This window comes from Mytilus edulis, chromosome 10, assembly GCF_963676685.1.
Source record: "Mytilus edulis chromosome 10, xbMytEdul2.2, whole genome shotgun sequence".
NCBI classification, from domain to species: Eukaryota; Metazoa; Mollusca; class Bivalvia; order Mytilida; family Mytilidae; genus Mytilus; species Mytilus edulis.
Genome location: NC_092353.1, coordinates 63,396,453 through 63,409,984, shown reverse-complemented (window position 1 = coordinate 63,409,984; position 13,532 = coordinate 63,396,453).

Sequence of the window (13,532 nt, the reverse complement as noted above, 5' to 3'; positions counted from 1 at the left end):
AAAAAACTTGTTGAGTTGATGAGGCATCAGATTTCAAAAGAAGGTCTTTAATCTGTACATATGTATCATTTTGAGTTCTCATTGTGTCATTAACTGCTGTTAAATGTTCATTCAAAGAATGAGCGTGCTGTATATATAACTTTTCTATTGCAATAGTTACTTGATTTTCGAGATCATTAGTTGCGGTCTTCAACATGGATTCAAAGCTTTCACAAGAGTATTCATGTGATTCTTTTACATTTTTTCCCTGTGGGTAGGATGTTTTAGAATTTGAGTCAAGTTTTGCCACATTCATCATATTCGTATCATTTGTATTAATTGCTGACTGAACCACAATATTTGTATTTTCTTTAGCTTCTGGTTTAGCTTCAGGTATTATCTGTTTTAGATCAATTATATTAGAGTTGACATCTATATTATTGTGCCCAAGTAGTGTTTTAGGATCTGTTTCATCATCACTTTCATGATTTATAGTAATTCTATCAATATTGTCAGAAGCACACATATCTGTCGAGACTTTTTGCATAGTATCATGATTATCTTGTAACTGTTGTGATACTATGTGGTGAACTATATCTCTTAAAACTGAGAAATGCTGAGAGGCAAATGTTTTATAATAGTGCCCTTGGACTTGTAATGTTCCAGTTTTAAGAAACAGTGTCAATTTGTACATAAGTGGATTATGTTTGTCCTCTTTGGTGGTAACATCAATGGCAATTGATTTAAGATTTGAAGGTGTCCATTTTACAGGATCATGGGTCCAGTCAATTTGATATTTGTCTTTATTTTCAGGGTGGTCATCAAGATACTCAAAAAAATATACATTTAATGCCTTAATCCAATGTCGGACTCTATCTTGAGTTGTCCGGAAGCCAACCATTCTGGCCTCTGGCTCATAATAATCTACATCTATCTCTTCAAACTTTAGTAATTTTGCCTTTTTAGCCGCTGGCGTTTTCAGTTTATCAGGAACGCATGCTGCTGGGTATGTTTTGTATATTTCACCGTTATTAAGGTAGTTTGAAAACGTAGATAGGTCTGTTGTTGACATTGCGCATGAGAATTTCTTGATTTAATATTTTGTATGGCGTATATTTAGCTTACAGGAAGAAAACAAGTCATTTTTTGCTTTACCAACGAAAAGCGCTGGGTGTCGCCATTACTGGAAGTTACAAATAGGTATGACTAAAAAGTATAAGTAGACTTAAGAAAAGGTAGGAAGGGTTAAGCATGAGATATAGGACCTGCGTTTATAGGTCTTAGTGTTCATATATATTTAATATGGAGACTTTTAACTTTGAACTTTGTATTTAAAGTTTAAACTTTATAAAGGTAAAGTATGTTCCTTGTGTAACTTTAAGACGACGCCTTTATATATAGAATATTTTTTCTTACTACAAAAGGGTGTGGTTTATGTCCAAGGATTGCACGATTTCTGAGAATATATCGCGCAGTCATTATTTTGATGCATCATTCGGTAGCTAAGTAAGTAGACATGTCGTTGAGAAGCACAAATGTACTACACTGACTGTGTCTGTAAAGATTCTATGTGCAAAATCGTAATAGAGTTACGTCCCTGCTATACTGAAGTCTGTAGGTTTCAGCTCTGGAGTTCCCAGTGAAGACATATTTTTGTATGTTTGCAAACACAGGCACATTTAAGATTAACAGCTAATAATACAAATAAAACAAAAGTTGAAATCTGTAGTACATCTTGACACGAACTCGTGTGCTTACTTATTAAGAATTTTTGCTTATAATAATGACATGAAATAAAGTCATACACATGGGAAAAGTCGCACTACTTTAAAATCTAGGATTTGTACGCTGTTTAAGTAGACAGAGTTGCCTTTCATACATCTCTGACACTTAATTCAACAATGACAACTGAAAAAGTTAAGATTTAAAGAAATGATGATACACATCACTATCAAAGAAATAATAATTTTTAGCCATACATTTTCCCCTAAAAGACACAGTTTCCATTCCTAAAACTGACAGGGACTATATTTATAGACAACCAATATACGAGTGACCAAACAGGTCGTTTTTGAAGAAAGAAAAAAATCATTTCTTCTTTTTCTATTAAGTCCTTTGATCTTCTCTTCTGCATTTTCTTACTTTATTATACATGAAATAACACTTTAACTGCATGTTTGAAAATATGAAGTGTGCAACAAACAGAATGCAGGATAAACGTCAATGAGACAACAACCTAGCGACAAAAATAAGCAAACGACATGTGCACGCAGAATATAAAAAAGAAGATGCGAGTTTCCCTCAATGAGACAGCATCCCAGCGACTACAAATATATATGAATGATATATTTACTTTGCTGATGCTACCACTTGTTTCTTTTTTTTACTTTTCTACTGATAAAAAACTGACCGCAACGAAAAAGCCGGTAGTGATGAAAGTGGCATTAAACACTAATAAAGCAATACAATCAATCATGGTTTATTTCAGACGTGTCCTACATCGTTTTATGGTTTGGCAAACAAGAACCTGTTGAACGGATTTTAAATTGACTGAAAGCAATGTTTTGCAACACATACATTTTACTCTCTTCTTGGATAATGACTGATATATTTGTCGCTGGACATGAATCAGCTACATCAAATACAAATATTTCATCAATGCCTTGTAGAATTGATTGATTGGTTGAGAAACATATTGCTAATGTCATTTATATGCTTGACAAGCACTAGTATATGACTAAAAAGTATAAGTAGACTTAAGAAAAGGTAGGAAGGGTTAAGCATGAGATATAGGACCTGCGTTTATAGGTCTTATTGTCCATATCTATTTAATATGGAGACCTTTAACTTTGAACTTTATATTTAAAGTTTAAACTTTATAAAGGTAAAGTATGTTCCTTGTGTAACTTTAAGACGACGCCTTTATATATAGAATATTTTTTCTTACTACAAAAGGGTGTGGTTTATGTCCAAGGATTGCAAAATTTCTGAGAATATATCGCGCAGTCATTATTTGGATGCATCATTCGGTAGCTAAGTAGACATGTCGTTGAGAAGCACAAATGTACTACACTGACTGTGTCTGTAAAGATTCTATGTGCAAAAACGTAATAGAGTTACGTCCCTGCTATACTGAAGTCTGTAGGTTTCAGCTCTGGAGTTCCCAGTGAAGACATATTTTTGTATGTTTGCAAACACAGGCACATTTAAGATTAACAGCTACTAATACAAATAAAACAAAAGTTGAAATCTGTAGTACATCTTGACACGAACTCGTGTGCTTACTTATTAAAAATTTTTGCTTATAATAATGACATGAAATAAAGTCATTAGACACATGGGAAAAGTCGCACTACTTTTAAATCTACGATTTGTACGCTGTTTAAGTAGACAGAGTTGCCTTTCATACATCTCTGACACTTAATTCAACAATGACAACTGAAAAAGTTAAGATTTAAAGAAATGATGATACACATCACTATCAAACAAATAATTAACAGAAATAATAATTTTTAGCCATACATTTTCCCCTAAAAGACACAGTTTCCATTCATAAAACTGACAGGGACTATATTTATAGACAACCAATATACGAGTGACCAAACAGGTCGTTTTTGAAGAAAGAAAAAAATCATTTCTTCTTTTTCTATTAAGTCCTTTGATCTTCTCTTCTGCATTTTCTCACTTTATTATACATGAAATAACACTTTAACTGCATGTTTGAAAATATGAAGTGTGCAACAAACAGAATGCAGGATAAACGTCAATGAGACAGTAACCTAGCGACAAAAATAAGCAAACGACATGTGCACGCTGAAAATAGAAAAGGATATGCGAGTTTCCCTCAATGAGACAGCATCCTAGCGACTACAAATATATATGAATGATATATTCACTTTGCTGATGCTACCACTTGTTTCTTTTTTTTTTAACTTTTCTACTGATAAAAAACTGTCCGCAACGAAAAAGCCGGTAGTGATGAAAGTGGCATTAAACACTAAAAAAGCAATACAATCAATCATGGTTTATTTCAGACGTGTTCTACATCGTTTTTTGGTTTGGCAAAGAAGAACCTGTTGAACGGATTTTAAATTGACTGAAAGCAATGTTTTGCAACACATACATTTTACTCTCTTCTTGGATAATGACTGATATATTTGTCGCTTGATTGATTGGTTGAGAAACATATTGCTAATGTCATTTATATGCTTGACAAGCACTAGTATATGACTAAAAAGTATAAGTAGACTTAAGAGAAGGTAGGAAGGGTTAAGCATGAGATATAGGACCTGCGTTTATAGGTCTTAGTGTCCATATATATTTAATATGGAGACTTTTAACTTTGAACTTGATATTTAAAGTTTAAACTTTATAAAGGTAAAGTATGTTCCTTGTGTAACTTGAAGACGACGCCTTTATATATAGAATATTTTTTCTTACTACAAAAGGGTGTGGTTTATGTCCAAGGATTGCAAAATTTCTGAGAATATATCGCGCAGTCATTATTTGGATGCATCATTCGGTAGCTAAGTAGACATGTCGTTGAGAAGCACAAATGTACTACACTGACTGTGTCTGTAAAGATTCTATGTGCAAAAACGTTATAGAGTTACGTCCCTGCTAAACTGAAGTCTGTAGGTTTCAGCTCTAGAGTTCCCAGTGAAGACATATTTTTGTATGTTTGCAAACACAGGCACATTTAAGATTAACAGCTAATAATAAAAATAAAACAAAAGTTGAAATCTGTAGTACATCTTGACACGAACTCGTGTGCTTACTTATTAAGAATTTTTGCTTATAATAATGACATGAAATAAAGTCATTAGACACATGGTAAAAGTCGCACTACTTTTAAATCTACGATTTGTACGCAGTTTAAGTAGACAGAGTTGCCTTTAGTTTAAACATATTTATTCATCATCAATACAAATATATCATCATACAAAATACACAATAATAATAGGATTCGGAAACAAGCTATATATAGCTTATATTAATCAGTTTCCTTGAAATACCAACTCAAGTTAACTATTACATAAATATAGCTTACAATGTTACTATGATATGGAACAAGTATAAACTAATTAACTATATAACAAAAAAGAAAGGAGAAAAAAAATCATTTTAAAATAATGAAAATAAATACAACAAAAGAAGAAAAAAAAGTAAAAAAAAGAAAAAAGAAAACTACACCGAAATACTACACACATGTTTAGATGAAATGCAACTTAGTGAGAATAGTGAATAACAATTTAACTTGTAAATCTCTTGCACTTTACGACAAAAGAGATGATTTCAGCTTTCCAATTGTGAACTTTCCATTTCTAAGTAGCAACATTCCAGCAGCACCTGCATACGGGGTATATATCTCCCAATTGATACGATATTCCCGTGCTTGCATTTCCTATCATGATTTTCTTGATAGAGGTTTGCTGCTCACAAGGAAGCTATTAAACCAAGAGTTCCAAATGGTGAAGTTGAAATCATCCCTTCGTAAATTTTACGGACGCCATCACGAGTTGGTTGACCGTTATGGAATAACCGTTTCACAAATGATATCGGATATGTTCCTTACGTCGTCACTACAATCCCCTTCCCTTTCATGAATATGACCTACCGAATTAGACTATTTACCGGATTTGTAATCACTTAAGCAACACGACGGGTGCCACATGTGGAGCAGGATCTGCTTACCCTTCCGGAGCACCTGAGATCACCCCTAGTTTTGGGTGGGGTTCGTGTTGTTTATTCTTTAGTTTTCTATGTTGTGTCGTGTGTACTATTGTTTTTCTGTTTGACTTTTTTTATTTTTAGCCATGGCGTTGTCAGTTTGTTTTAGATTTATGAGTTTGACTGTCCCTTTGGTATCTTTCGTCCCTCTTTTAGTAGGAATTTTTGTACTTTTCCAAAAATATCTTTATTTTGGTCTAAATTTAGAGCTTGTGATCCAAATAAAAGTAAATTCGTGTTTAGTGTGACTGGATAATTAATTGAGAAAATAATGTCATTACGCAATTCGTCATATTTTTTACAATGCAATAAGAAATGAGCTGTAGACTCGATCAAACCACACGAGCAGTTTGGAGAATCTACTAGATTTCGCTTTAACAAATGTTCATTTAGAGAACTACTATTCATCCTTAATCTGGCATGTAATACTTGACCCATTCTTGTTCCAGTGTAGTAAAAATTTGGGCATTTATTATTTGGGTTTTTTATACGACTTTGCCTTTCATACATCTCTGACACCTAATTCAACAATGACAACTGAAAAAGTTAAGATTTAAAGAAATGATGATACACATCACTATCAAACAAATAATTAACATAACTAATAATTTTTAGCCATACATTTTCCCCTAAAAGACACAGTTTACATTCATAAAACTGACAGGGACTATATTTATAGACAACCAATATACGAGTGACCAAACAGGTCGTTTTTAGAAAAAAATCATTTCTTCTTTTTCTATTAAGTCCTTTGATCTTCTCTTCTGCATTTTCTCACTTTATTATACATGAAATAACACTTTAACTGCATGTTTGAAAATATGTAGTGTGCAACAAACAGAATGTAGGATAAACGTCAATGAGACAGCAACCTAGCGACAAAAATAGACAAACAACATGGGCACGCTGAATATAGAAAAGGAGATGCGAGTTTCCCTCAATGAGACAGCATCCCAGCGACTACAGATATATATGAATGATATATTCATTTTGCTGATGCTACCGCTTGTTTCTTTTTTTTTTTAATTTTCTACTGATAAAAAACTGTCCGCAATGAAAAAGCCAGTAGTGATGAAGTGGCATTAAACACTAACAAGCAATACAATCAATCATGGTTTATTTCAGACGTGTTCTACATCGTTTTTTGGTTTGGCAAAGAAGAACCTGTTGAACGGATTTTAAATTGACTGAAAGCAATGTTTACAATTCATACATTTTACTCTCTTCTTGGATAATGACTGATATATTTGTCGCTGGACATGAATCAGCTACATCAAATACAAATATTTCATCAATACCTTGTAGAATTGATTGATTTGTTGAGAAACATATTGCTACTGTCATTTATATGCTTGAAAAGCACTAGTATATGACTAAAAAGTATAAGTAGATCTAAGAGAAGGTAGGAAGGGTTAAGCATGAGATATAGGACCTGTGTTTATAGGTCTTAGTGTCCATATCTATTTAATATGGAGACCTTTAATTTTGAACTTTATATTTAAAGTTTAAACTTTATAAAGGTAAAGTATGTTCCTTGTGTAACTTTAAGACGACGCCTTTATATATAGAATATTTTTTCTTACTACAAAAGGGTGTGGTTTATATCCAAGGATTGCAAAATTTCTGAGAATATATCGCGCAGTCATTATTTGGATGCATCATTCGGTAGCTAAGTAGACATGTCGTTGAGAAGCACAAATGTACTACACTGACTGTGTCTGTAAAGATTCTATGTGCAAAAACGTAATAGAGTTACGTCCCTGCTAAACTGGTCTGTAGGTTTCAGCTCTGGAGTTCCCAGTGAAGACATATTTTTGTATGTTTGCAAACACAGGCACATTAAAGATTAACAGCTACTAATAGAAATAAAACAAAAGTTGAAATCTGTAGTACATCTTGACACGAACTCGTGTGCTTACTTATTAAGAATTTTTGCTTATAATAATGACATGAAATAAAGTCATTAGACACATGGGAAAAGTCGCACTACTTTTAAATCTACGATTTGTACGCTATTTAAGAAGACAGAGTTGCCTTTCATACATCTCTGACACTTAATTCAACAATGACAACTGAAAAAGTTAAGATTTAAAGAAATGACGATACACATCACTATCAAACAAATAATTAACATAACTAATAATTTTTAGCCATACATTTTCCCCTAAAAGACACAGTTTACATTCATAAAACTGACAGGGACTATATTAAGTGTTTTTTCAATACCCTTCTTATGACCAATACATGAACAGTAATTGCATTTTGCGGCCCCCAGAATGTTGTGAATTAGTTTTAGTTTCAGTTTAGCACTTTATCACTTTTATTTGTTTAACGTTTTACCGCCATTTACGTAACAATAGGCCCGCAACGTCGTCACTTGCCGACGTCTCTTTGTATATCTTGGACTCTAGTAAAGCATACGAAACATTGAAGACGCTTTTGTGTTTACTCGCCTTTATTATCGATACGTCCAAAACAATATTTATAGACAACCAATATACGAGTGACCAAACAGGTCGTTTTTAAAGAAAGAAAAAAATCATTTCTTCTTTTTCTATTAAGTCCTTTGATCTTCTCTTCTGCATTTTCTCACTTTATTATACATGAAATAACACTTTAACTGCATGTTTGAAAATATGTTGTGTGCAACAAACAGAATGTAGGATAAACGTCAATGAGACAGCAACCTAGCGACAAAAATAGGCAAACGACATGTGCACGCTGAATATAGAAAAGGAGATTCGAGTTTCCCTCAATGAGACAGCATCCCAGCGACTACAGATATATATGAATGATATATTCATTTTGCTGATGCTACCGCTTGTTTCTTTTTTTTTTTAATTTTCTACTGATAAAAAACTGTCCGCAATGAAAAAGCCAGTAGTGATGAAGTGGCATTAAACACTAACAAGCAATACAATCAATCATGGTTTATTTCAGACGTGTTCTACATCGTTTTTTGGTTTGACAAAGAAGAACCTGTTGAACGGATTTTAAATTGACTGAAAGCAATGTTTACAATTCATACATTTTACTCTCTTCTTGGATAATGACTGATATATTTGTCGCTGGACATGAATCAGCTACATCAAATACAAATATTTCATCAATACCTTGTAGAATTGATTGATTTGTTGAGAAACATATTGCTACTGTCATTTATATGCTTGAAAAGCACTAGTATATGACTAAAAAGTATAAGTAGATTTAAGAGAAGGTAGGAAGGGTTAAGCATGAGATATAGGACCTGTGTTTATAGGTCTTAGTGTCCATATCTATTTAATATGGAGACCTTTAATTTTGAACTTTATATTTAAAGTTTAAACTTTATACAGGTAAAGTATGTTCCTTGTGTAACTTTAAGACGACGCCTTTATATATAGAATATTTTTTCTTACTACAAAAGGGTGTGGTTTATATCCAAGGATTGCAAAATTTCTGAGAATATATCGCGCAGTCATTATTTGGATGCATCATTCGGTAGCTAAGTAGACATGTCGTTGAGAAGCACAAATGTACTACACTGACTGTGTCTGTAAAGATTCTATGTGCAAAAACGTAATAGAGTTACGTCCCTGCTAAACTGGTCTGTAGGTTTCAGCTCTGGAGTTCCCAGTGAAGACATATTTTTGTATGTTTGCAAACACAGGCACATTTAAGATTAACAGCTACTAATAGAAATAAAACAAAAGTTGAAATCTGTAGTACATCTTGACACGAACTCGTGTGCTTACTTATTAAGAATTTTTGCTTATAATAATGACATGAAATAAAGTCATTAGACACATGGGAAAAGTCGCACTACTTTTAAATCTACGATTTGTACGCTATTTAAGAAGACAGAGTTGCCTTTCATACATCTCTGACACTTAATTCAACAATGACAACTGAAAAAGTTAAGATTTAAAGAAATGACGATACACATCACTATCAAACAAATAATTAACATAACTAATAATTTTTAGCCATACATTTTCCCATAAAAGACACAGTTTACATTCATAAAACTGACAGGGACTATTTTTATAGACAACCAATATACGAGTGACCAAACAGGTCGTTTTTAAAGAAAGAAAAAAATCATTTCTTCTTTTTCTATTAAGTCCTTTGATCTTCTCTTCTGCATTTTCTCACTTTATTATACATGAAATAACACTTTAACTGCATGTTTGAAAATATGTAGTGTGCAACAAACAGAATGTAGGATAAACGTCAATGAGACAGCAACCTAGCGACAAAAATAGGCAAACGACATGTGCACGCTGAATATAGAAAAGGAGATGCGAGTTTCCCTCAATGAGACAGCATCCCAGCGACTACAGATATATATGAATGATATATTCACTTTGCTGATGCTACCACTTGTTTCTTTTTTTTAATTTTCTACTGATAAAAAACTGTCCGCAATGAAAAAGCCAGTAGCGATGAAAGTGGCATTAAACACTAACAAGCAATACAATCAATCATGGTTTATTTCAGACGTGTCCTACATCGTGTTTTGGTTTGGCAAAGAAGAACCTGTTGAACGGATTTTAAATTGACTGAAAGCAATGTTTACAACACATACATTTTACTCTCTTCTTGGATAATGACTGATATATTTGTCGCTGGACATGAATCAGCTACATTTAATACAAATATTTCATCAATGCCTTGTAGAATTGATTGACTTGTTGAGAAACATATTGCTACTGTCATTTATATGCTTGACAAGCACTAGTATATGACTAAAAAGTACAAGTAGATCTAAGAGAAGGTAGGAAGGGTTCAGCTTTATCATGTACATCTTTTGAATATTCATTTTATTAAATTTACTGTTTGCAAAAGTATAAATTACTCTAAATTATAGGGATTTTCTGGTAACTTAACGGAAAACCCTTGCCGTTTTTGGCACAACCTTTTTGATCTTTTGGTCCTCGATGCTGTTCAACTTTGTACTCGTTTCGGCTTTCAAACTTTTGTATCTGTGCGTCACACATAGGTCTTGTGTGGACAAAATACACTTCTGGCGTATTAAAATTTTGAACTTGTTGCCTTTTGTTGGCTGTTGTTCGTGTGATTCTTTGTCAATTGTGTTCTCCAATTTATTTATATTGTAGTCCTGTGTTGTCATTTTGATGTTATATTTCACATGGCCATAAAAGTGCGAGGTTTGGCATGCCACAAAACCAGGTTCAACCCACCATTTTTTCCTTTAAAAATGCCCTGTACCAAGTCAGGAATATGGTCATTGTTATATTATAGTTCGTTTCTGTGTGTATTACATTATAACGTTGTGTCGTTTGTTTTCTCTTATTTTTGAGTGTAAATTCACATTGCGATAAGACGTGTCACGGTACTTGTCTATCCCAAATTCATGTATTTGGTTTTGATGTTATATATATATGTTATATTTGTTATTCTCGTGGGATTTTGTCTATATGTGTTACATTTTAGTGTTATGTCGTTGTTCTCCTCTTATATTTAATGCGTTTCCCTCGGTCCCGATTTTGTTTTTTGTCCATGGATTTATGAGTTTTGAACAGCGGTATACTACTGTTGCCTTTATTAAGCATGAGATATAGGACCTGTGTTTATAGGTCTTAGTGTCCATATCTATTTAATATGGAGACCTTTAACTTTGAACTTTATATTTAAAGTTCAAACTTTATAAAGGTAAAGTATGCTCCTTGTGTAACTTTAAGACGACGCCTTTATATATAGAATATTTTTTCTTACTACAAAAGGGTGTGGTTTATGTCCAAGGATTGCAAAATTTCTGAGAATATATCGCGCAGTCATTATTTGTATGCATCATTCGGTAGCTAAGTAGACATGTCGTTGAGAAGCACAAATGTACTACACTGACTGTGTCTGTAAAGATTCTATGTGCAAAAACGTAATAGAGTTACGTCCCTGCTAAACTGAAGTCTGTAGGTTTCAGCTCTGGAGTTCCCAGTGAAGACATATTTTTGTATGTTTGCAAACACAGGCACATTTAAGATTAACAGCTACTAATAAAAATAAAACAAAAGTTGAAATCTGTAGTACATCTTGACACGAACTCGTGTGCTTACTTATTAAGAATTTTTGCTTATAAAAATGACATGAAATAAAGACACATGGGAAAAGTCGCACTACTTTTAAATCTACGATTTGTACGCTATTTAAGAAGACAGAGTTGCCTTTCATACATCTCTGACACTTAATTCAACAATGACAACTGAAAAAGTTAAGATTTAAAGAAATTATGATACACATCACTATCAAACAAATAATTAACATAACTAATAATTTTAGCCATACATTTTCCCCTAAAAGACACAGTTTACATTCATAAAACTGACAGGGACTATATTTATAGACAACCAATATACGAGTGACCAAACAGGTGGTTTTTGAAGAAAGAAAAAAATCATTTCTTCTTTTTCTATTAAGTCCTTTGATCTTCTCTTCTGCATTTTCTCACTTTATTATACATGAAAAAACACTTTAACTGCATGTTTGAAAATATGTAGTGTGCAACAAACAGAATGTAGGATAAACGTCCATGAGACAGCAACCTAGTGACAAAAATAGGCAAACGACATGTGCACGCTGAATATAGAAAAGGAGATGCGAGTTTCCCTCAATGAGACAGCATCCCAGCGACTACAGATATATACACCTGGAAAAAAGTATTGCAACACCAAATTAAAATTCAAATTAAAAAAATACTTTTTATTTTTTTATTAAATGATTTTTTGAAATAGAACTAGTTAAACATTGTTTAAATATCACCTGAGTTTAATCAATAAATATCGACTCTTTCAGTTCTTATCTGCACATGCAGCTACTGTACTCGTAAACACTAAAACCGATGTTTTAATCCTCATTGTTTTCAACACTTAAAATAACCAAGTTTATAAATTTATGTTATTTACACCTTGTAATTCGTCATCCACAACTCATAACTGCAGCAAGATGGCAGATGTCCAGCATGAGGGAAGCAGGTATGCCGCTGTGATAATTGCACGTATTGTTGGTCATCTCCATTCCACTATAAGTCGTTTTGAGAATAAAATCAAGGCAAGAAACGATGTTAAAGACCTTCCGAGGTCAAGAAGATCCCCTATAACATCTGCTAGGGAAAATTAAGCATAATGAAGGTTGGTCAGAAGGAAACCCATTGCAAAAAATACAATCCTAAAAAGTGAATAATGACCATACAGGAGCCTTTAAGCAAGAACTGTTCAAGATCGGCTCATCGCTACTGGTTATCGTGCGATAATACCATTTCGGGGACCTTTGCCTACGAACAGACACACAGATGCCCGTATCCAATATTGTGCAGAGCTCGCCAAAGTTGGAAATTAACGTTGTGGAGGAAGATCCATTGTTCCAATGGAATTCGGTTTATCTTCCTTGGCCCTTTCGTAGCCCGAATTTGAACCATATCGAGCATATATGGGACACTGATGGGCGTAAAGTGCACGAAAGGACACCCCAGTTCAAACATGTCATGAAATAAACAATACCTTGTGTCAAGAATGGTTGCTGCTAGCTTAGCAACAAATGAGTCGACTTATGGCAGGAATCAGAAGACATTAAGATGCGGTTATCCGTTTGAATGGAAGCTGCGCACAAAGTACTAATTATTTGGCGTATATCGACCAACCATGATGTGAACAATCATCTAAAGATTAATTTTGAAATGTCTGACATTGTAAAGTTCGACTACAGTAAAACTTGTAAAATGCATTTTTTGTACAAAAAACACTTCATTTTGTTATAAAAATTTTGGTTCGATAATACCTTTTTTTTTCATACATTTTTTGTTCGTTTTAAAGCCAATGTTATCATTA